Below are 23,211 nucleotides of genomic sequence, written 5' to 3'. Positions count from 1 at the left end.
CAGTAAGAAGTTACATTTCAGAGATTCCAAAGCATCTGGGGGCAGAATGAAAGGGAACTGGACAGAGGAGAGAAGAAAATAGAAAAGATGCTTCCAGGTTGTTTGTTCCTGTAACAGATGTCTCAGCCTCCCAGCACATACTGCTCTGCTGACCACAGGGATTCACAGGAGATAATCGAGTGACATTGTGAGAAGCCATCTGTGTATACAAGCAGGTAACAGTCTAAAGAACATATGAACACAACTGGGTGTGGTGCCAAAAAAGGGGAACCAATGATAAAGTGTTAGGCCTCATACTTTGCCTATCTCAGCATCTGCATACACAGGCTCAGTCCAGGGAGTGAGAGGTGAGTGATAGAAATAAATCCCAAGATGTGCTTTTTCAAAGCCTAGGGCATAATGGCTTGCCAGACAACCGTGGAAACCCTAAAACCAGGCAGTCATTGAAGGGCCAAAAGGAACTATACACACTCAAAGGCTGTGCACAGTGTAAGCTGGATTAAGTTGGCCCTGGGTTCCTCCAAGTGGGAATGATGGGAGGAAAAGGGGCTATATTCCAGGAAGAAGAGTGTGTGTCAGCACAAATGAGAAGTGTAGAGGTTTAGAGAAGTTTAGAGGGGAACCAGCAGAGGGAGATGGCCACCCTGAGAAAGAAGAGCCCACAGGGTGGGTGTTTCAATCCCACCTTCAGAATAACTGGGATAATTTAGTCTGGGAATGAAAACTAGACATTCAAGATGATTAAAAAGAAGCAGCTCAAGGAAGAAACAGGAGTGGAATGAACGGGCGGGTGGAAGAATAATAAAGGTGATGAGGGATTTGGCTTCCATGTTGCCAACTTATGTTCAATTCCTGATATTTCGTGGCTAATTTACCAACTCTCCTCAAAAAAAAAAAAAAAAAAAGAATAGAAAGAGTACCGGTATCTCTAATTGAAATAGGACAAATCAATATAAAATACTGTGACACCAGGCCAAAGGAATAGAACCAGGGGGAAGGGAGCAGAGTGTTGGCCAGGTTCAATCCCTGGCAACCTATATGGTTCCCAAGCCACAAAGAATGATTCCTGAGTGCAGAGACAGGAGGAATCCCTGAGCATGCCAAATGTGGGCCCCCCCAAAACAAACAAAATAACAACCAAAAAATCCCACTGAGTTAACGCAAAGGAAGCAAAATCCAGAATACATGAACACATAAATTTAGGGAAATTATTGGCCACCACCCATCCATTAAACTGGATTACCAACCAAGATTCATAAAGCACTGGTAGAACTTTCTCTTAGCCTCATCAAAAAAAAATGGGTAAAAGACATGAACATAATTTCCTCAAAGAAAAAAAACAAGGTACATTAAAAATACTCTATATTACAAATCATCAGGGAAATAAAAATCAAAACAATTAAATAACCTTACACTCATCAGAAAGGACAATAAAAACCAGTGTTAGCAAGGATGACAGGTAAAGGGGTGTCCCATTCACTGTTGGTGGGAATGTCAACTAATTCAGCCTTTTGTTGAAGTCCATTAAAACCCTGCAATCCCATTCTTCATATTATATTATTATGATCCATAAGTACTATAAAGAAAAGACATCTACACTCTTACATGCATTATAGCACTAGTCACAGTAGTTAAGTCAATTAGTCAAGTGCCTAAGAACAGATGACTGGATAAAGAAATTATAATACATATACACAATGGAATACTACTGGACAGTAAGAAAAAAAAGTCATGTAATTTTCTATTATATGGATATATCAGGAGAGTATCATATTTGAGTGAAACTATTCAGAGAGAAAGGGATGGACACAGAATGATCTCTTTCTTATGTGGGATGTAAAGAAACTTCATAAGAGAATAACAAAGATCAAAAGCAATCTAAACAAAGTGCAGAAGAACTGTTCTTCAGGGGAAAGCTTGCCACTGGATTAGAGATGGGGGGAGAGACATTAGGAAAGGGAAAACCAGTACAATGATGGAGGGGAAAATGCCCATTCAAGAAGCAGGCTGGGGGTGGGAGGGAAATTGGGTACATTGATTGAGTGAAGTGGACACTGTTGAAGGCATTTTAAGTTTGAAATTTAATAATGAATAACTGAATAACTCTAATGTGTGATTAAATATTTAATCTAAAAAGAAAATCTGCAGTAGTAAAATTGGTAAATGATGTGACTATCACAATTAACATATAAAAAACATTGTCTCTCACTTTAAATTAAGGAAATGGAGTAAAAGATGCCTTATCCATTGCTGGTGGGAATGCCATCTAGTCCAAACTCTATGGAAAGCGATATGGAGATTCCTCCAAAATCTGGAAATTGAGCTCCCATCAGACCCAGCAATTCCACTCCTAGGGTCATACCCTAAGAACACAAGAATACAACACAAAAAACCCTTCCTCACACCTATATTTATTGCAGCACTATTCACAATAGCCAGGCTCTGGAAACAAACAAGATGCCCTTCAACAGACGAATGGCTAAAGAAACTGTGGTACATATACACAATGGAATATAATGCAGCCATCAGGAGAGATGAAGTCATAACATTTTCCTATACATGGATGTACATGGAACCTATCATGCTGAGTGAAATAAGTCAGAGGGGGAGAGAGAGATGCAGAATAGTCTCACTCATCTATGGGTTTTAAGAAAATAAAAGTCATTTTTGCAACAATCCTCAGAGACAATGAGAGGAGGGCTGGAACTTCCAGCTCACTTCATGAAGCTCACCACAAAGAATGGTGAGTGCAGTTATACTACATGGAGAACTAAAAAGCCTGTCTGGAGTACAGGTGGGGGTGGGGTGGGATAGAGGGAGATTTGGGACATTGGTGGTGGGAATGTTGCACTGGTGAAGAGGGGTGTTCTTTACATGACTGAAACCTAATCACAATCATATTTGTAATCAATATGTTTAAATAAAGAAAAAATATATAAAAAAAGAAAAAAATCTAGATGCCAGAGACATAGCACAGTGGATAAGGCACTTGTCTTGCACATGACTGACCCAGATTAGATACCTGAAATCCCATATCCCTGAGCATTGCCAGAAGTGATTCCTGAGTGCATAGTTAGGAGTAACACTGGACTATTACCAGGTGACCCAAAAACCAAAAAAAAAAAAAAGCATTTTCTCATCTTTATCAGCAATAGTTAAATATTAAATACTACTGAGAAGAAAATCATTATATCTTGGAGCTGAGAGAGATCAAGAGGTTGGAATACATGTTCTGTGTGCAGGAGGACCTAATTTGCTTTCACGGAGTACCTGAGGTACAACCTTGAACTCTGAGTCAAGCTTACACCTTGAACACTACTGAACATGGTGCAAAAAAATACAAAATTGAAACAAACCCTGAAAACTGGTTGAGAGTTGTAGAAGTCTCACTTACTAAAGGTATGCAGGATGGAAGTCACTCCCACATAATTCTCAATAAAGTATGGTCACTCCTGCAGATAGTTGGGTTCAGCAATACTGGTGTCACTAGAGTCAGCCGTTAGTCTCAGGGTTTCCAGAACTACACACAAAGTGCTGAAAACCCAACTCTGGATCCTGCACAGTAAAGACTGCAACTTCATTTATTATTTTAGTGTTTATCATGATGGAGGACATTTTAGAAAATGATTTGGGAATAGACTGAAAAGTAAAATGTGGACATCTCTGCTATCCTAAATACTTACAAACTAGTTGGGAATATATTTTGGATGTATGTAAAATCATAACACCATCCTTTGTAAAACCTAAAAAGTTATTGATATGTCCTGTTAGAGCTGTATTTCTCATCCACATGCCATACGGTCATCCAGAATAATCCAAGGGTGCCACAGGTCAAACTGCAAAAGTCGGGGCCATGGCACAATACAATGGGGTGAACCAGTAGGAAAGAGTGGCCACAGAAAGAAATCAAGATTTGAAGAGGGCCACAGTCAGAGAAAAGTTAAGAAATGTTAATGTGGAGGCTAGCTAAATAAACAATATCGTGCCATTCAAACAAGTAAAAAAAAAAAAAATGAGATGGGTGCAAAAAAAAAAAAAAAAAAAGAGCAAATAAAGACCTGGACAAAAGAGTGTATAGAACACACAAGTTATATTTGTAAACACACAATTTATAAACTCACTTGTTTTCTTTTCTTTTTACTTTCTGGTTTTTGGAAAACACACAGCAGTGTTCAGGACTTACTCCTATCTCTTCACTCAGAGATTACTCCTGGTGATGCTTAGGGGAATATACAGAGTGCTGGAGCTCTAACTCAGGTGGGTTGTGTGTAAGGCAAATAGTCTGACCTCTGTAATCTGTCAGCCCTAAAACACAAGTTTTCTAGGCAAGTGTAAAACATAATACACTATAATCACTTCATTTTTCTGATTACTTATTCCTTTACTGCTTTTTTTTTATTTCTGCAATTATAACTTTATAACTGAACTGTCAAAATTTTGATGTAATATACTTCATTCATGAGAAACATTGACATAAAACTATATATATATGTAGATAGATAGTCTTTTGGTTCAAAAATAATCTCATAAAAATAGATTGCAACTCTGAATTAAAAATTCACAGAAAGGTCCCATGGCTTTTTATTTCTTTAAGACAATTCCTATAGTAAGGCCTACTATGACATACATTTAGAAACAGGATTAGTGGAGACTTTTGCTGTTTTCTCTATATCCTTGCCTCTCTCCTCCAAATGAATGGGTATTCACTCTGTCAAGTAAAGAACGCAAAATACTGCTTATCAAAGCAGAACAATGTCAATGAGTGAGAGAAGTAGAATGTCTGTCTCAAATACAGGCAGGGGGAGGGAGATTGGGGGCATTGGTGATGGAAATGTTGCAGTAGTGAAGGGGGGGTGTTCTTTATTTGACTGAAACCCAACAATAATCATGTCTGTAATCAAGGTGTTAAATATATTATTAAAAAAAAAAGAACAGAACAGAACCACCCACTTACCTATAATTACTTTACACACATGAACTCAAAAGGGTACAAAAGGCAAACTGCTTCTCCCCAATCTTTCTATTTCCAATGGAGAATTGTCTTTGAGTTCCTGCTGAAATTGTAAGTTGTCATTTAATACATCAAAATAGCTCCATGCATTGAGGCTTCTGCAGCCATTCTAGGAGGAGTCTTTCTGCATGTGTGACTTGCTTGACTTTAATATGAATAGGGGTCTTGTCTAGCTTCCATAAAGCAATCTCTGTTTAGTTATTGTCTACTAATCATCCAGAACACTGGAGGACAGAGAGCCCTGTGGACATCACTTTAAAGTTATCCTGCTGTTACTTATTTCACATTTGTCTTCTCAACAGAAAACTAAGATTCATTTTTCAGCCAAAGAGATATTCCTCAAATTATAGACAAGAAGAAAATCCATTCATGAACTGCTACTTGATTAAAAGTCATTTGGCTAATTCCAACATCATTCTTAATTCTAAGAAATAACTCATGAAAATGAAGTTGATTCTTGGGCTCAACCTTGCTCACAAAGAGTCAATTGATTTGCCTAACTGTGCATACAGGAAGAAGCACTGAAATGAACAACCTGGGAAAGAAGAAGCAAATATTTATTTATTATTTATTAGTTTACTTAGAATAGTGGAAATAGAAGAAACATACAATTTATAGACATATTAATAGACTTAATAAATGTAACATATTTAATAAACAAACAACTTAGAAAACAATTTCTTTGTAAAGTCTTTAAAGGGAAGGAATAAAGAAGAGTTTTTTTTTAATCATGCGTACAAGCCATCCTTAGTGGTGTTGGTTGTGATATTAGCCTCCTACATGCCAAGCCTATGCTCCAGCTCTTTGAGATATCTCCATAGCCCCTACCAAGGGTATCTTTAGCTTGCATTTTTTTCCTTGGGTTTAGGGCAATACATGATGGTACACAGGGCTTATTCCTGCCTCTAAAATCAAGGGTCATTCCTGGCAGTACTCAGAGAATCATATGTGGTGCCAGGAACCAAGATTGAGTTGGCTGCATGCAAGATAAGCACCCTATCCACTATCTCTCACTCTAATCCTCTCCAGCATAGGTTTTCCATTAAGGTTAAGTGCACACAATAAAAGAACATTCAGTCATATTTAGTATATTCACTATGTTTTCAATTACAACTCTATCTCATTTTAAAACATACCTAAATACCTGGAAAGAAAATTGTTATTTATTAAGGCATTCATCTTGTTTTACCAACTCTATGTGTCTAAAATCCAGCAATCTTCATTTTTTTTTTATTTTTGTTTGTTCGGGGACAATATCCAATAGTGCTCAGAGCTTACTCTTGGCTCTGTACTCAGGGATTCCCTAAGAGTTTTAATGTGTTGAACACATCCGGTTACCCTCCCAACAGTACCCCTTGGCATATTTATATGGTTTTTACCTAATCTAATGACTGCAATATAATGTGTCCTTTTGTGTCTTTCTTATTTTATACTTTATTTACAAAAACTAAAATGACTTAAATTTTAAAATAACGGTTTAAACTTAAATTTTTTAAACCATTTTCTGGCAAAATGTCATCAAGATCATTCATAAATTTCTTTTCCAAAAGTATTTTAGAGGCCACTGGAGAAATAGGACATCAGGGTAGGGGCTTGCTTCCATGTTCCCAACCAGATTTGATCCCTGGCACTGTATATTGTGTCTTGGTCACCGTCAGGAATGATCCCTGAGCACAGAGCCAGAAATAAAATCTGAGCATTGGCAGGTCCAAAAATACGTGTGAATAACAATACCAAAGTCAGAGGCAAGACTCTTGGTGAGCACTATGGTCAAAACAGTCTGCCCCAAATAAATAGTATGATCTCTGGCAAGCATATGTGCAAGTACCACAACAAGGCAGTGCCAACCTTGGTGAGCAAGGTCTCAGTGTATAAGCACAACCTGATCTCTGACCCCCACAGATACAAAAAAGGTGTGTGCCACAACTAGGTACTTGTTCTACCCCCACTTACCACGACAATATGAACAATCATGAAGCAAAGGGGACGTGGTGTGAATTATTTTCTTATTCGCCTCAATGTAAACATGATAAGCTAATTAGAGAAACTAGAGGTAAGTGTTAAATACAATATTTTGTTCTTGCTTTATACTGGTTTAAAAGAAAATGGTTTAAATCAGAAAATGTACTGGGTAAAATAGCATACAAAACAAGGAAAGGAAGACAGAATTGGAAATACTCTCTTCAAAGGTTACATTTTACATGACAAGCAGTCTTGCATTCCTTCAAAGTGGTCTTAGTTAATTAAAAGATATAAATAAGCACAGCCAGGGGCCAGAAAGATAGCTTGGAGGTAAGGTGTTTGTCTTGCATGAAGAAGGTCGATGATTTGAATCCCGGTATCCCATATAGTCCCCCGAGCCTGCCAGGAGTGACTTCTGAGCATAGAGCCAGGAGTAACCCTTGAGCACGGCCGGTGTGACCTCCCCTCACAAAAGAATAAGCACAGCCAAAGAGATAGAGAGATAACTCAATGGGCTGGAGCACATGCTTTGCATGCAGGCGGCCAGAATTCAATCCTTGGCACATGATCCCCTGACCACTATCAAAAGCAAACCCAGGGCCCGGAGAGATAGCACAGCGGTGCTAGCCTTGCAAGCAGTCGATCCAGGACCTAAGGTGGTTGGTTCGAATCCCGGTGTCCCATATGGTCCCCTGTGCCTGCCAGGAGCTATTTCTGAGCAGACAGCCAGGAGTAACCCCTGAGCACCGCCGGGTGTGGCCCAAAAACCAAAAAAAAAAAAAAAAGAAAAAAAAAAAAAAAGCAAACCCAGAATGCAGAACAGGAAGATCCATACTCACCATACAGTATGTTCCCACCCACCCACATATACTCACAAAAGATGAGTGATAACAGAGACAACAGGACAACTCTCCAAAAAGATACAGAATTCATAAATCTGCCAGAGGGGTTATAGCTCAGTGGTAGAGCATTTGACTGCAGAATTCATATTGTGTTGGGTTTATTTTTGTGTTTTGGGGGGGTTTGGTGGTTTTTTTTTTTTTTTTGATTATTTTTTTTTGGGGGGCATACCCTGTGACGATTAGGTTTACTCCTGGCTATGCACTCAGAAGTCCCTCCTGACTAGGGGGGAATTTTGGTGATGCTGGGATCGAATGGAGGTCCGTCCTGGGTCAGCTGTATGCAAGGCAAACGCCCTACCACTGCACCACTGCTCTGGCCCCTGAATTCATAAATGTGTTTAAGCCTAACAACAGAGCATCAAAATTCAGAAGCAGAGGCTGGAGAGAGCACAGAGAGGAAAGCACTACTTGCTTTCTTGTATTTACACAACTCAAGTTAGATCCCTAGTACTGCATATGGCTGGTCCCTGAAGCACCCCTATACTGTCTACTGTGGCCCAAACTTTCTATCCTCAAAAAAATATGAAAGTAAAACTGACAAATCTGGTGAATAAATAAACAAACTGCACAATTATAGCTGGGTATTTCATCACTCTTTTCAATATGACAGATTCAGCAAGCAGAAAATTGTGTTGTAGCCTGACTCAATTACAATCAACTTGATATACTTACTTAGCAAGCGAAATATTCCATTCAACATAAAGGGAGTCCTCTAGTTTCAATGGGTCTTTCTAAGTCTTAAAACTCAATTAATATAAAATACAAAATAGAAAAATTTACAAAGTATGCGTTCACGTTAAATTTGGATCAAACCAGAATTCAATACCAGAAATATCACTGGAAAATTCTCAAATATCTATAGATTAAACATCATGGTTCTAAATAAAACAAAACAAAACAAGTTTAACAATGAACAAGAAGACCCCAAAATACATAAATAAATAGAATATTCTTCTAAACAATTTAAGATGTGCAGATTTAAAAGCATTGCCCAGAAGAAAATGTGTAGCAATAAATACATAATTGGAACTGAGTTAAAATTAGCACTCAACTTCATTCAGAAACTAAAAGAAAAAGAGCCATTGAAGCCTGAATCATACAGAAAAAAAGGCACAAACTGGGAGAGAAACCAATAAAATCATAAACTGAAAAACAACAAAAACAACAAAAGTGGCTCTCTAAAAGTTCAATACAATTGACAAACATGCAGTTAGTTTAAAATTGTGAAAGTTAAGATGTACTCATAGAACAGAACATAAGATGTAGCAAAAGACTGCAAACTGTGAAGCACTGTGTCCAATAGCTGAGTTTGCTAGCATTTCCCCTGACAACTGAAAACAAAACTGCAATCAAACAAGAAAGGAAAAGAGGATATAGAATATTATTTCACTAAGGTTGTGCTTTATCTGGAATCTAAGAAAAGCATAACAACTCTGAAGAGTCAAGCACATCTCATTTTTGTGGATCAGAAAAGCCAATTTTTTTTTATTCAGTAGGAAATGATTTCAAGACAGACTTGGAGTGCATCACCCAGTGTTTGGCCCAGTTTTTAGATCCCTCCCCACTTGGTCACAGCTCACACCTGCTGCCTGCCTAGCCAATTCCATAGGGTTATTTATGGATCTGCCTTTTGGGTGGGTCTTGAGTGTTTTAATGTCAAAGCATCTTATGACATGGTTAATTTAATCCTCAAGAATCCTCCCCCAAGGAAGTGACCCCATTACTGCTCTCATGGTCTAGAATTAATAGAATAGAAACAGGTATAGAAAAATGTCAGGTGGTCTCTAAGTCTAAATCAGGATTCCAGCCCTTATCTCTGCAGGGTGACTGCATTCAGCTCACCAAATTTGAAAAAGGTGGCTGACATGGTTAAAAAAAATTTTTTTACAGGACATTCTAACACCATCCTGGCATTCTCTGGCACTGTTCAGATCTGCAGAAATAAAGTAAACCAGAAAGAGCACTTCTTTGGAGTAAATATATGTATTATTTTGTTTTGTTTATTAATAACAGGATAATGTTTCCTTGCTCATCATGCATTTCTCTTCAAACACACTACAGCAAAATGTTCACTTGAGACACAGGTGGTTCTAATTAATTTGATGATGCTTATCCAGTATGATGAAATAATAAAATGTCAAGTCTGAAGGGTAGAATTTACAACTATAATTTTAAAACAAAAACATTTATTTCAATAAAAAATATATAACCACAATAAAAAATTCAAAGAAAAAGACCCAAGCCTTGTGAGAATTATTTTCCTCAACATGTTTTTCATGTTTATACCCATATTGTACTATAATTTTGTACCATAATTGTTTTCACTTAATGTTGTATTATAAACATTTTCCATGCCCACAGTCTCCAAATATCTTATCTAATTAGAGCATCATATTTACTTAACCATATTTAGATGTTTTCCATGTGGCCATTAGGGTTTTTTGTTAATGAAGAAAAGCATTTGAGCATAAAACATTACTTTTCCTCCACATTTAGCATCATATCCTTGAGCTAGAGTCCCAAAGTGAGACTGTCTGAAATAATCACACAGTTGAATGTAAAAATAATGCATTTTTCCTAAAACACCATCCCCCACATTCCCACCTCCAAACAATTCATGGCTACTCATCTCTCCTGCTGCACCAACATGGTTTATATTTAAATGCTGTCTATTCTGTAGCAGAATCCATCTCATTATGTTTGAAAATGCTTCCTTAACTAATTTCTCTTGGAGAAAAAACATAATAATTTCTTTCTGGTGAGAAAATCTTTATCTTTACCACCCAACACACTTAGTATCACTTAATGGTAGTTATGGAGCAACCAGAATGGTTTCTAGATAAGAGTGTTGTCACTGCCATATAAAGTCAATATAAAGAATGATGTGAATATAATTTAAGCTAAAATTGTGCAAACTGCACATAACTTCCAGACACTTGACTTTTTAGTAGCCGAGCAAAGCATTTAAGTCAAAAACTTAAATGGGGGTCAGTTTATAGATGTCAGTGATATTTAAAATTACCATATGGTGGTCTTCCAGAAAATGAATGCATCAGACTTCAGGCACAATCTAATATATGTTTTTTATTTCATTCAAGCTGTAGTTAATTCAGGGCCCGGAGTAGAAAGCATAGTGGGTAGGGTGCTTGCTTTGCATGTGGCCAACCCAAGTTTAATCCCCAGTATCCCATACAGCCCCTAAAACCCACCAGGAATAACCCCTGAGCACCATGATTGTGGCCCCAAAACAAGGCAAAACAAAATTGCAGTGAATTCAGTTCCATGTTTCTAAGCTGGAGAGATGGCTCAAGATGTGGCAATAGTGCCTGGCATTCAGGGCACTGGGCTCTCTTCAGCACCACATGAAGACCCCATGTGTCTACTACTGATCTGTAGTGGTGCTCAACACTACTACAAAGCCCCTTCTCCTCAAGAAGCTCCATGCATTGGGAAGTCAAAAATGAACAACACATGCCTCTTTTCTTCAAGAGTCAGTTTGCCATCTATTTCACATCCCTTTTCTTCAAAAAGTAGTTAAAGACTTAAAAACATTTCAGGTTATAACAAATCAGATCACACATTAGTGAGAAATGGATATGATTATATGTTATGCTAATAAAACTCCATTCCTATATAATTAGATAGCTGGTTACACAACACAAAATAGGATCCATGAATTAAAATCAATTCCAGTTTTTTAAGACTTTAACACTGATGCTTTTCTCTGGATTTTGAAATCACTCTCTTGGGCAAGTCCACAAGCCCAGGCACTGTGCCTGTATGTCCAGGGAGGACAAGAATGTTGGCTTCATCACTTTATCATCTGCAAAATGCCAGAGCAGACCAGGGACAGGGTGAAGAGATTACTTAGAGCTCAGGTAAGTAAGTGGCCATATAGGGAATGTTGCATAAGGAGCCATAGATAGCTATATTCCCGCAAGAAAAACTGAGCAGAGGTTAGAATGCAGTTAATGGTAACCAGAACTACCTTAAGAAGAGGGAACCAAGGACTGTAGGTAATACAAATAAATGATACAAATAGCCTTAGTCAAGCTCAAGAATGAAGAGCCAGAAAGATAGTGCAAGAAGCTAAGCACTAGTTTTGCATGCAGCTAATACCAGTTCAATTCCTAGCACTGCATAATGTCCCCTTAGCACCACCAAGGGTATTCCTGGGCAGAAACCAATAATAACCCTCGAGCACCACCAGGAGGGACCAAAACACTATATATATATATATATAAAACTCTCACAAGAGCAGCAAAAATACTTGAGAGCTAGAAAAATCGAAGAGGCTGACTAGTTGGATATGAATTTGTGAGTGTTCTCAGACCCCACCAAGACCAGATGACTCAGAGCAGCAGCATGCAGGTACAGAGTGCATAGCCACAGAGTCTCACCCAATCATGATGTGTAGATGATTAAAGGGACACATACGACTAATCTTCAAAGGCAAGTGGGGAAATGCCACATTCTGCATACCTTCTATGCAAAAGATCTGGTTAGGTCCCCAATACTAGATGTGCCTCAGTACCCCCAAGTAAAGCTTTGGAGCTTCCAGATAATACTGAGTATGATCCTGTTGCCCTCTGAGTAGCACCAGGGCATCTCTAGGGCCCTCTAGCATTGCTAGACCCAGCAACACCTTATCTCTGAGCCCTACCCTTGAACTATCCAGTCCATCTCACTGAGTATCACTGGGACTAGCACCCTCCCACAGACCTCTGGACCTACTAAGAACATCCAAGAGGCACCTTCCTAAAACATGTAAGCACATTGAGAATATCGCACTGAATTTAATTCAGGGCTGACACTATATAGTTGCAAAAAGAGGGTTCTGGAGCCTTAAAACCCAAAGCTTTCTACATTACGAGCAGTGCTCACTGGAGACCAGTAGTTCAAGGGTTTATGAGCCCTGTAGGGCAGGAATTATCTCCTGACAGCCAAGCTCTGAACCCCAGTCCTCTCTGCTTCTGCAGTGCAAGGAGTTGATCCTGCTCCTGAAGATAAAACAATCCTTGAAATAAAGGTCTTATCAGCCAAGCCAGAACAGAACCCAAGGACTAAATTCATGGCCTTCAAATCCTCTTGCAGATGGGCTGGGCTCATTCACTTGCACATAACCAGAGACTGAGGGAAAACAAGGTCACTGTCAAAGAAGCAGGGCTGCAGGCCAAAGGGAAATTGTCCCCAGGAGCGATTATAGTCTTCACAGAAAAGACCTGTTTGGTCATGGCCACATGGCTGCCAGCATAGCATGTTCACTGAAAAGAGTGAAAACACTTTCTCCTGAGACTTTTATTCACCACTACATATGCCATAGCCTGGTACCTGGCTGAGTAGGAGCCCCATAAATCACCATTCAGCATATGAAAAATGTTGGGCAGACATAGCTTGCTTGGCTGTGATTTGCTTTATTGTGCTTTTCAAATGCACTGTGTCTGTTTATAAATTTGAGAACTGTGGCAAGCCTGTGTTTCTTTGGTGCCATTTTTCCAAAGGCATGTGTCCCTGTTTGTCTCTATTACATTTAATTAAGGCATATGCATTAGTGCTGGTTTTTGTCGACAGTTATTGCGCACCTAACAGATTACAGAATCATGTACATATAATTTTTACACGCACTGGGAAACAGAAAAATATTATGTGATGTGCTTTATTGTGCTACAGGATGAGATCAAACCAACTCTCCTAAGTATGTCTGTGCTTTAAATTGTGAGTTATTTTACAAACAGATGAAACTGAAAGTAAGCCATATTGTTGGAATGAAAGGGATTTTTCTGTTCCAACTTAGGCTTTTGACCAGAATAAAGTATGTATGCATATTTCAAGAACCAAGTCTCCAAGATTAATACTTGTCCTTAACATGGCATTACCTTGTCATATTAGAACTCTCCAACCTACCTTCTTTGTCTCTTTCCATGTCCTCACTCCCTCACCCAATGGATGGTGGCAAACAAACTAATAAGTGAACAAAAGTGAACAGATGAGACATTTCTGAATTTGAATGTCTTTGAAAGAAAAAGATAGCAGTTAAATTCAACAAACATTCATCACACACCTACTGTGGGCTTCACCCTATCCCAGGTGCTCAAGTGATTAAAAACATGAGCAAAACAGCATTGTGACTTCCTCTCACCACTCCCAAACTTACTAAGGTTCAGGAAGGTGCTGCTATGCTTACATTACATCACCACCACAAAAAGAATATATAAACCACATGCACAATGTTGTAGATCTCATCCTGCAAGAATTCTTTTCTCTCAAAGTACAGGTAGAGTCTCAAAGAAATAGAATAGGGGTCAAGGTGAATGGCTACATGTGACCCATTTTGGTTCACTATATCAGCACCACATGTCTCTTTGAGCATCTTTAGGGTCAGCTCTGGGGAATTCTAAGCATCACAGGAATGACCCAGTTAATTATCAGTCCCACAGGGCTGGAGAATCACATCCTTGAACCTATGCATTATTTGTGAAATAGGAGTAGATTTGAGTTTTAGAAGAAGTTCAAGGGATAGAACCAGTGGTACTCAAGGAATATTCCTAGCTCTATGTTCAGGCATGACCCCAGTGGAGATATTGGGGATTCAAACCAGGACTATAGCCTCAACAGCTGCATTAAATTCCTAACTTTGGCTGATTGAGAATTGTCCCTGGGGTGCTGAGGCAATACCTACAAGATATGAACATCTCAGAGTAGCTGAAGCAAAAGTTCTCCCCACTGCTGATTTCCCAAGTTGACTTTTTCACATCATCTGTTCCGGCTCAAATATGCAGTGACATAAAAAGATATACACAGGACCACTGATATGCACCGTGGAGTGAACTATCCCCCCAAAAAAAACTATGCTAAACTCTTAATTCCCATAATCATGAATGGGAATTTATTTAATCCTTTATTAGGAATTTTTCAGATGATCAAGTGGTTAAAGACCATTTTTACCCTTTCTTAATCAACTGAGACATGTGACCAAAATGCATAGATTAGGTGGCTTATAAATTCAAACATGAATCACTGTTTTTTAAGACGGAGAAAGTCTAAGATCAAGACTTTTGCAGCCACTGAGCTAGCACAACAGGCTGAAACCTGTGCCTTGCATGCCAGATAACTGGCTTCAATCTCTGGCATTGTTTGTTCCCCTGAGCACAGCCAACAGTGATGCTGAAAAACTGAAAATCTGGTCAGGAGTAACACTACTACTACCAGGTATGGCCCCCAAATTAAAGCCAACAAAAAATAACAGATTGTGTGTGTAGGGAAAGCCTGATTCCTGGTCCATAAAATTCATCACTGTCTCCTCTCATGGAAAGAGGGGCAAGGGATTTTCCGGGTATCCTTCATTTTGGCAAATTCCCTTCCCTTTGTGATCTAGTCACCTCCAAAAGGCCACAACTTCTTAGAGATTTGATTATTACACAAGATTTCCAGAGACACAAACGTGCAGCCTATAACATCAGCAAGAAAAGAACAGGGAAGTGAAGTTATCAGGGTACAAGATCAGACAAGGGGAAAAAGCAGACAAAAATCTTACCGTGGTGATTCAGAGTCCCCCTTGCTGATAAAATAAAGATATAACTATATCTTATATTTTTTCTTTTTTTTTCTCCTACATCAGCCTCTATTTTCTGTGGCTTCTAGTCACCAAACTGCATTAGCTCTCACAGCCTGGGGCTCACTCATCATTGACACACACAAAGAAAGTAGCGCTTTGAGCTGGACCACAGAGCCAGCTCTGTGTCCTCCCTGCCAGGCCAAGGAGCTTCTCAATGGCTGTAAGTGATGAGAAAGAAATAGACACCATTCAGCCTGCAAATTCAAATCCTGAAAGTCTTCTGGAAGCTATTATAGTTCATTGTCCTGGGAGCATTATTTGCCAGTGCATGAGCTTTTGAAAGCACTGGGGCCACCTAGAAAAATGGAGTGATGGGACTATTTGTCTCTTGACATACTTACTCAACAGCAAACAGCCAGTCCCTCAGGTCTCTGCAAGTCTGCTGCTCACACAACAGACAATTAGATGATTGTTTTCCAAAGAGAATGATACAGGCTCCCTGGTGCTAGTAATATCAAGAGTGGTAGTAGTAGCAATTGGTGGTTGCAATTGGGGATCCTTTCTGTTTGGTCACTTAGAGAAAAGTAAATGTTTAAGAGAGTAGTAGGTCAAAACAGTTTGGAAACTTGCCCTAATTGATGCTTTTTAATGATACAAACCAACATCTCTGAGTGCTAGGTACTCAAACAGTGGGTTTGGGGATGGGGAGCTTTAGAGACATATATTGTGGTGTTCAGAACCGGTTTCTAGTTCTGCACTTGAGATGACTACTTAAAACGGTTTGGAAATCATATAAAGTGCAGAGGATAGAGCCCAGGTCAATCAAATGCAAGGTAAATGTACTACCAACTGTATTATCTCTTTGATCCCAAGTTTTGCTCACTTCTAACAAATTTTGTGGGGGTTGCTGACAGGCGAGGAGGTTTCCCAAATACATCTCAGGAGGACTGGAAACCCTTCCCTTCATTGTCTATCACTTAGATCCTACTAAGGACTTGCTGGGAGCCATACCTGATAATGTTTGGGGGACAAGGACCATTATACTCTAGGTAGTGACTTAGCCCTTGTACCATCTCTCAAGTCCCCAATTTTTCAGAGATAGAGAAGATGCAAATCACTATGAGTTATTCAACATGTGTGTTGTAGTATCCTGGAAACTACTATTTAATTCCCACATACGATACACCTGAATCAATGGTATCAAAGTGCTTACCCGGCAAACACTCATTCAAGAAGTTCTGATAGCCTCCCTAGCTAGAACAACTTAGTCTTATTGCTGCTAAAGTAATCCAGATTCATAAGGCTGAGCTAGCTCACTTCACTCCAAACCACCAACCTAAGCCTTAGTCACCCCAAGAACTCCTGCTGGCCAGTGTCTGTCTGTCTTCTCCATCACACTTAGATTCCTCTTCCTGGCTCAGCATCATCTTCAAAGTCTTTCCATTTGCTCATATCATTTTTTCAACAGAGTCATAACAACAGCTGGATGGACACTTTGCCACATGGCTTCTTACCATTAGACCCCTTGCTATACCTGATTATTACCTCTATGCAAGGTCCACTTCTCCTGCTTCATCCCAATCTCATGACCACACTAGCCAGTTGTCATAAAGCAGGTCTACTATGAGTACATATCCTTCACTCCCACCCCAAACTGTTAGGGTCTTCTTCCAAGCCACCTGGGCTTTAGACACCAGTCTTTATCACCCCAGCCCCAGCCAGAATCCAGGCCCAGCTAGCATCATCAATCCCTTTTATCCAACACCTTATATTTCCATATGGCACTGCTCCATGATCTTACCCTGTAAAGCAAGACTTGTGTCTTTGGCTGTGCTTGACCTCACTGGAGAAGTGAGGTTTAAACTCTACTCCTATTTCCTTAATGACAACCTGCTCCATATTTCCTCTTATATTCAACCACTGAACAAAACTTCATTTAACAAGAGCATGATATGCACAGAGGGAACACAAAAATGAACACATTCCTGCCCTTGTAGTGCTTATAATTAAGAAGAGGAAATTATTCAGTTCATAAATCACTAAAATTGGAGCATTGACATGGAATGGCAGGTTTTGAAAAGCTAAAAGAGAAGCACATTATAGAGATCCTTTTCTACCTAGAGAGAACAGAGAGAGAGCACAGCCATTGAGGAGGAGTGCCTGCCAAGGTTGTACTTTCCTGTCTCCTTCCTTCACATGTCTCCTTTGCTCATCTGTAACAAAGACGCCAGCACCAGGCAAGGTGACCTCCACAATCCCCACATTTAGGATCCTATAGCTTTAAGACAAAGGCAACATCTGTGTGGCGCCTGGAAGGATCATTAAGAACTTGGCACACTGAGATGATGGGAGTATGATGCAGGGCATAATTTAGAGATTGTTTATAGAGATCAGCACTGGAAAGACAGGCTGGAGCCAAGGGATGAAGCTCTTGAAAGCTCAAAGCCCACCCACCCACCTTCCCTTCTGCCTTAGCTTGGTGTCTCAGTACAGAAGGGACAAGGTCAGTGGGTAGAACGGTGAGAGACATGAGGAGCCCGGATTGTCCTTTGAAAGGGCTGGAGCAATAATACAGCAAGACAAAGGCATTTATCTTGCATGCAGCTGACCCTGGCTTGATCCACAGCATCTTATGCAGTCCCCAAGCACTGCTAGGAAAGATACTTGAATGCAGAACCGGGTATATTTCCTGAACATTGCAGGGTGGTGGCTCCTAAAATCAAAAATAAATGAATTAAAAGTGTCCTATGAAAACTCTGGCTTTTATTTGCATTCATTTTGGCTTTATAATAAAACCTGTGCAAGAAAATATCTGAACTTGAGGACAAAAGGTCTCTTTATATAGCATCTATTTCTGTGGAGAGACTCTGTCCACCACCCTCAAGCCAGGGAACATTGGGCCAGTAGACTGTCTTTTCTTCAGAGGAGCAAGTAAACCAGCCCTTCTGGGCCAGTCAAGGGACCCACATAGCAGCTACTCCATTCCAAGTTCACCATTAAAAAAGACTTCTTCCTAAAGACACTACCTCCTCTTCCTAGCTCACCTTAAAGTGACAGTGTTCCCCAAATCAAAGGTACTCCAAATGATTTCTTGAAAAGAGGATCCTGAGAAGCCAGAATCATCCTAGGCAAACTATGTTTTAGAAACTCTTCTCTTGACAGATACAAAATCCCGTTGAACCAATTGCCCTTTGGAGACATTCTGCCAGTCTTCACTTTCCGGATTAGGAGTCCAATCCCAAGCCACAATGTCCCTGCATTCCAATTTTTACCCACAGAGCTTTCCTGTGGGAACAAAAACTAGAAAACATAGTGCTAGCTCATCCCTCTTTGGCCTAGCTTCTAGCTCAGAACTTCTCAACTGTAAGTTGTGGGTTACTGTCAGCTGGGGATTTACCAGTCTAGTTTATAAGACTTTGAAGACCTTCCTAGATGGCAAAATCAATGGTTGCCACACAGGACTACTTCCTTCCATCATCCCTCTACCAAGCAGGTAATGAGTGATGTAGTGAAGGGAATATTTATAGACAGTCTCACCCAAAACACAATGAAACCTCTGTCACTGCTGGAACTTTAGGAAATAGTAAAATTGAAAACAACTATGTTATATCCCAGAATCGTGGTAAGAACAAAGTAAAGACAGTTGGATCACCCAACTGCAAGAATAGGCTCAGCAGAACTGGGCTGACTGGCAACTCCATACACACCTTGGGAACAATTGCTCCAAATCTGACCTTAACTTTTCAATTTGCTTGGATAATTCAGAATCAACCTAAAAGTGCCTTGTTTGCTTTAGCAGTACAACTGCTCACCTTTGCTGACCTACTTTGCACAGACACCCCACTATATGAACCACTCGTGAATGAACTTCCTTTTATCCCAGCTTAGAGCTTCTTCAAGATCATGGACTAAATTCGCTTCTATGAGACTGTGAGTTCAACAGCAGGTTTCATCATGCATCACACGCATGGTCTCATACAATGTAATTTTTTTTGGTTCACCTTCCTTGGGAAGTTGGAGGCAGTGGCATTATCTGCCATGTGTAGCCATCCATGGACAGGCGCTACTCAGGCCCATATCCTCTCAGCATCTCCTGAGGAGAAATGCTAAGTGAATGCTAACAGAGGTATCCACTCACCATTGCCAAAGGAGACTATAAAATATGGGTTGACAACTTCTTCGAGCCACCCAGGAACTTATTTCTCAAACAGTGCATTCAGTTTGTCAATTTACTCCTAAAAGAAAGTGCTGCTCCACTTGTTTATAAGCCTCTGGGGAAGCAGGACTCAATTCAGCTCTTAGATCCTAGGACTTGCAGAAAATGAACCACCTGCTTCAAAGCTTCAATACTCAAGATATCATCTTTGAGGAAAGCTACTCTTTGGAAAGTTTGTAAAGACTAAATTTTTTAAATCATTACCACGTTTGCATTTGATGAGTAGTCCCTAATGACGAGTTTCCTGGAAAATACCATAAAAGCAGCACATTCCTTTTTAAATTTCAGGAATTTGGAGGTCTTTTAGGCCAATCCAAGGTCACAGAGTGGGGACTGCACATTGTACAAACTGTCTTTCAGCCTTAATCCCCAGTGGGTATATCATCCCCAGTGAACAGTTGCTTCAATTTAATTTCTTCATCTAATTAAGAAAAGGTATTCGTGTGTGTCAGTAATGCAGAAACAAAGGGGAGACTGGTACAGAAAGTGATGACCTCAAATGACTTTCTCGTCTTAAAGAAAGGCACCTTTAACTCAGCTCTTCACTCTGCCCCGTAGGGAAGCTCCCCAGGCGAATATGGAAAGGATCCCTCTTCCTGAACAGCATTCCATTCTATTCATAGCCTCTGAGCTGTCTTTGATGGAAAGCACCCCTGGAATCCAAAGGGTTCCTCCATTTGATCAGATGTCCTAAAAGAGTCTGAGGTCCCAGCATCATCCTGAAGGGTCCCAGAATATAAGACAACAGGACAACTGACAAATCCATGTTCTCTAGTTCCTGTGCACAGCAGTGGAAAGAGAAGGGCAGGCCTTGAAAGAACCAAGGCCAGGCCAGCAGCTTCAGGCCCCCCAAGTGCCTAGCACCTCTGACCTCTCTCTCTTCAGAGCCCACAATGTCCTTGAGGTCACAATGCTGGGGGTGGGGGGAGGGAGGTGAGCTATGATGACCATGTGATTTTTAGTTTTCTACAAACAGACCTCCCCGTCTCCTTCCAGAGATAAAAATCTCTCTCGAGAGAAGCAATTTTCAACCGAAGAACGCAAAAGGGTTTAATTATGAACCACAGGGCTGGGGTGGAGGGGGGTACTGACGTGGCTGCCACCTCTGTGTGGCTGTCTCTGATGGTAGTGTGGTCACCCTGTGTATGTCAACAGCTTCTCTGAACAATGTGTGGGGTCTTTGAAATGATGCACCCCAATGCAGGGAAGATTTGGGCAGAGGGATCACACTCCAGTCAACCAGAGTACTTGTTTACTCTTATAAAGTGAATGGATTTCAGTGTGGTCCCTGAGTGTTCAAAAATCCACCCCAGGGAGTCTGGCTGATTTCAGGCACCAGGCTACAAATCTCTGCTCCCCACGCTTTTAAAATATCCCCACTTTGTTCCCAGTTCAAGACAATTGACTAGCATCAGGGCCTTTTAGACATGAACTTTAATGTTCAGTTTTGCTGCATCTGGGAAATGTTGGTCCCATTCAAATTAGTTATTTGCAGTCCATTCTCTCACCAGATGCTCAATCCATGCTTAATCCTTTGCTAAGCAGAAGGTGGTACAAACCCATCGGGAAAGAAAGGAAGGGGGTGTCTAACTCCAAACACCATACTCCCTCTTCCCAGAAAACCCCTTAATCCCTGTACAGCAGCATTTCCTCATTCATTATCCTCCTCCCCAATCATCACTCCCTACTATCAGAGAGTCTTAGCCTAGAAATCACAATTGTCATTATTTGTCCCAAACTGACCTCACTAGATATATTTTTTTGCGTTCTCTAAAATGATAATTGAAAGAGAATTAATAAGATGTTGATGATATCAATTAGACAAGGTCTCTCAGAAGAACTTGTGGAAGGAATTAACCCAAAAGGACCATTTGGACCACAGTCTTGTGGGAAAGTTCCCCAAGTACACTTTAAGGTCCCCTCTGGCTAGATTGAGCAGTTTCTTCAGGCATAGGACTCCCCATCTCCAAACAACCTCAAACCTGTACTCAATACTTCTCCCTCCTAAAGCACTCCAGACATCTAGCTTCCCCTTCTGCCTCCACACTCCAAGCACCACAGATATCTCTGCCACCCACTAGCTGGTTGGGCCACAGTGATGTGTTGGCCTTCCCTGGAAAGTATCCCCTGCTGGTTTTGATCTGGTCCCTCCAATGTGCAAACCAGAAGCAAGGAGCTTCTGTGAGGAAGCAAGTGAGGAGGAGCAAGGACTACTGAGAGACATTCCCTGGGGCTTGATTTCATCCCTTGGTTAGGCCTAAGATGAACCAAACTAGGAGTAGCCTTGAATTTAAATGCATTATAATTAATCATAATAATTTTTGTTATTATTATTAGCCATAAGGGGGTGGTGAGCAAAACAGGCAAGAAACTTCTAGAGTGACCACTGAGAACGGTTTGTAGAGATCATTAAGGTACCAAAAGTAATCCCTGGCTTTCCTCCCACTAGGATCCTCCAGGCTTTTTTTTTTTTTTTTGCAGTGGCCACTGAGCAGCCAGCCTCCAGGGCTTGCACAAGAGACTGAAGCTGGGCTCACAGTGCCATGCAGCTGGGAAGTCCCAGCTCATTGCTCCAGGGACAGAATGGGGGATCCGAAATGAACTCTACACACACACACACACACACACACACACACACACACACACACACACACACACACACCTGCACAGCACCCCACACACACACACACCTGCACAGCACCCCTTAGCAGGAAAAAGAGGAGAGGCAAGCAAAGCAGTTACCCCAGGAGCTGTTGGTTGGAAAGGCACCGGGCCAAGTCGCTCCAGGCTGACCTTCCAGCAGCCTCCCAGCGCCCCAACGGTTGGTCCCCCCTTTCCTAGGCTTGCTCTGTTCCGGGTCTCAATGCGGCCCCCCAAAACCCCCCCAACCCAGAGGGACTCCCTGCAAACACGCAGAGCGGCTACAGAGGGCATTAGGTCCTGGGCTTCCCAAGTGGCCATGCTTCTACCAGGGCCACCCAAGTAGTGCCAGGGGAGCAGGGTGCAGGGGCGCGCTTGCAAGAAGCAACCAGCCGCCCTCACTCCCAGGGCTCGAGCACCCCTGGATCAGGCCGGGCCAACACATCCAGCTTTTCCCGCGGCCGCCGCGCCCCGCGATTGTGATGCCAACACAAAGAGACGCGCGCGCGTCACCTACCTGGTCCTGCTCGGCCGCCCGGGCGCTGGCTCGGAGGTGGGTGCAGATCCCGGCCCCACCGCCCAGTGCTCGCCGCTCGGTGTCCTCTGTCCCGCCCTTTATTCCCTGCCCGCCCTCTAGCCGGGACGCACGGCCCCACGGTGGGGGAGAGTGGGCGGCGGCGGCCGAGCAGCACAAAGACTCGGGGCGCCAAGGCTCGGCCCCCAGCGCCCCAACCCGGCTCGTAGCGCCCCCTACTGCCAGCCCGTCGCCGGTGCAGCGCCCCGCCCTCAGGCCAATGCACGCACTGGCTGGGGAAAAAGGGATGCGGGTCATTCTGGGTTCTTGGTTCTGATGACCCCAGGAGAGTGTACCCCTTGGGTTCCAATGAGAGAGAAGAAGGGATTAAAATAGGAGACAGACTGCCAG

The 23,211-nt window shown here is 41.4% G+C and overlaps 1 protein-coding gene across 1 annotated transcript in view; it reads right to left on the bottom strand.

Moving 5' to 3' along the window:
* Window positions 1–22,953, bottom strand: part of RNF144A (ring finger protein 144A) — a 138,124-nt gene extending 115,171 nt beyond the window's left edge. The window contains exon 1 of the mRNA XM_049784555.1: window positions 22,804–22,953. The gene's annotated coding sequence lies outside the window, so the exon portion shown is untranslated. The remainder of the gene's footprint in view (window positions 1–22,803) is intronic.
* Window positions 22,954–23,211: the final 258 nt, after the last annotated feature.

This window comes from Suncus etruscus, chromosome 12 (genome assembly GCF_024139225.1).
Source record: "Suncus etruscus isolate mSunEtr1 chromosome 12, mSunEtr1.pri.cur, whole genome shotgun sequence".
Taxonomy (NCBI): Eukaryota; Metazoa; Chordata; class Mammalia; order Eulipotyphla; family Soricidae; genus Suncus; species Suncus etruscus.
The sequence above is the reverse complement of the archived record's forward strand: the minus strand, read 5'-3'. Positions and strand labels throughout refer to the sequence as shown.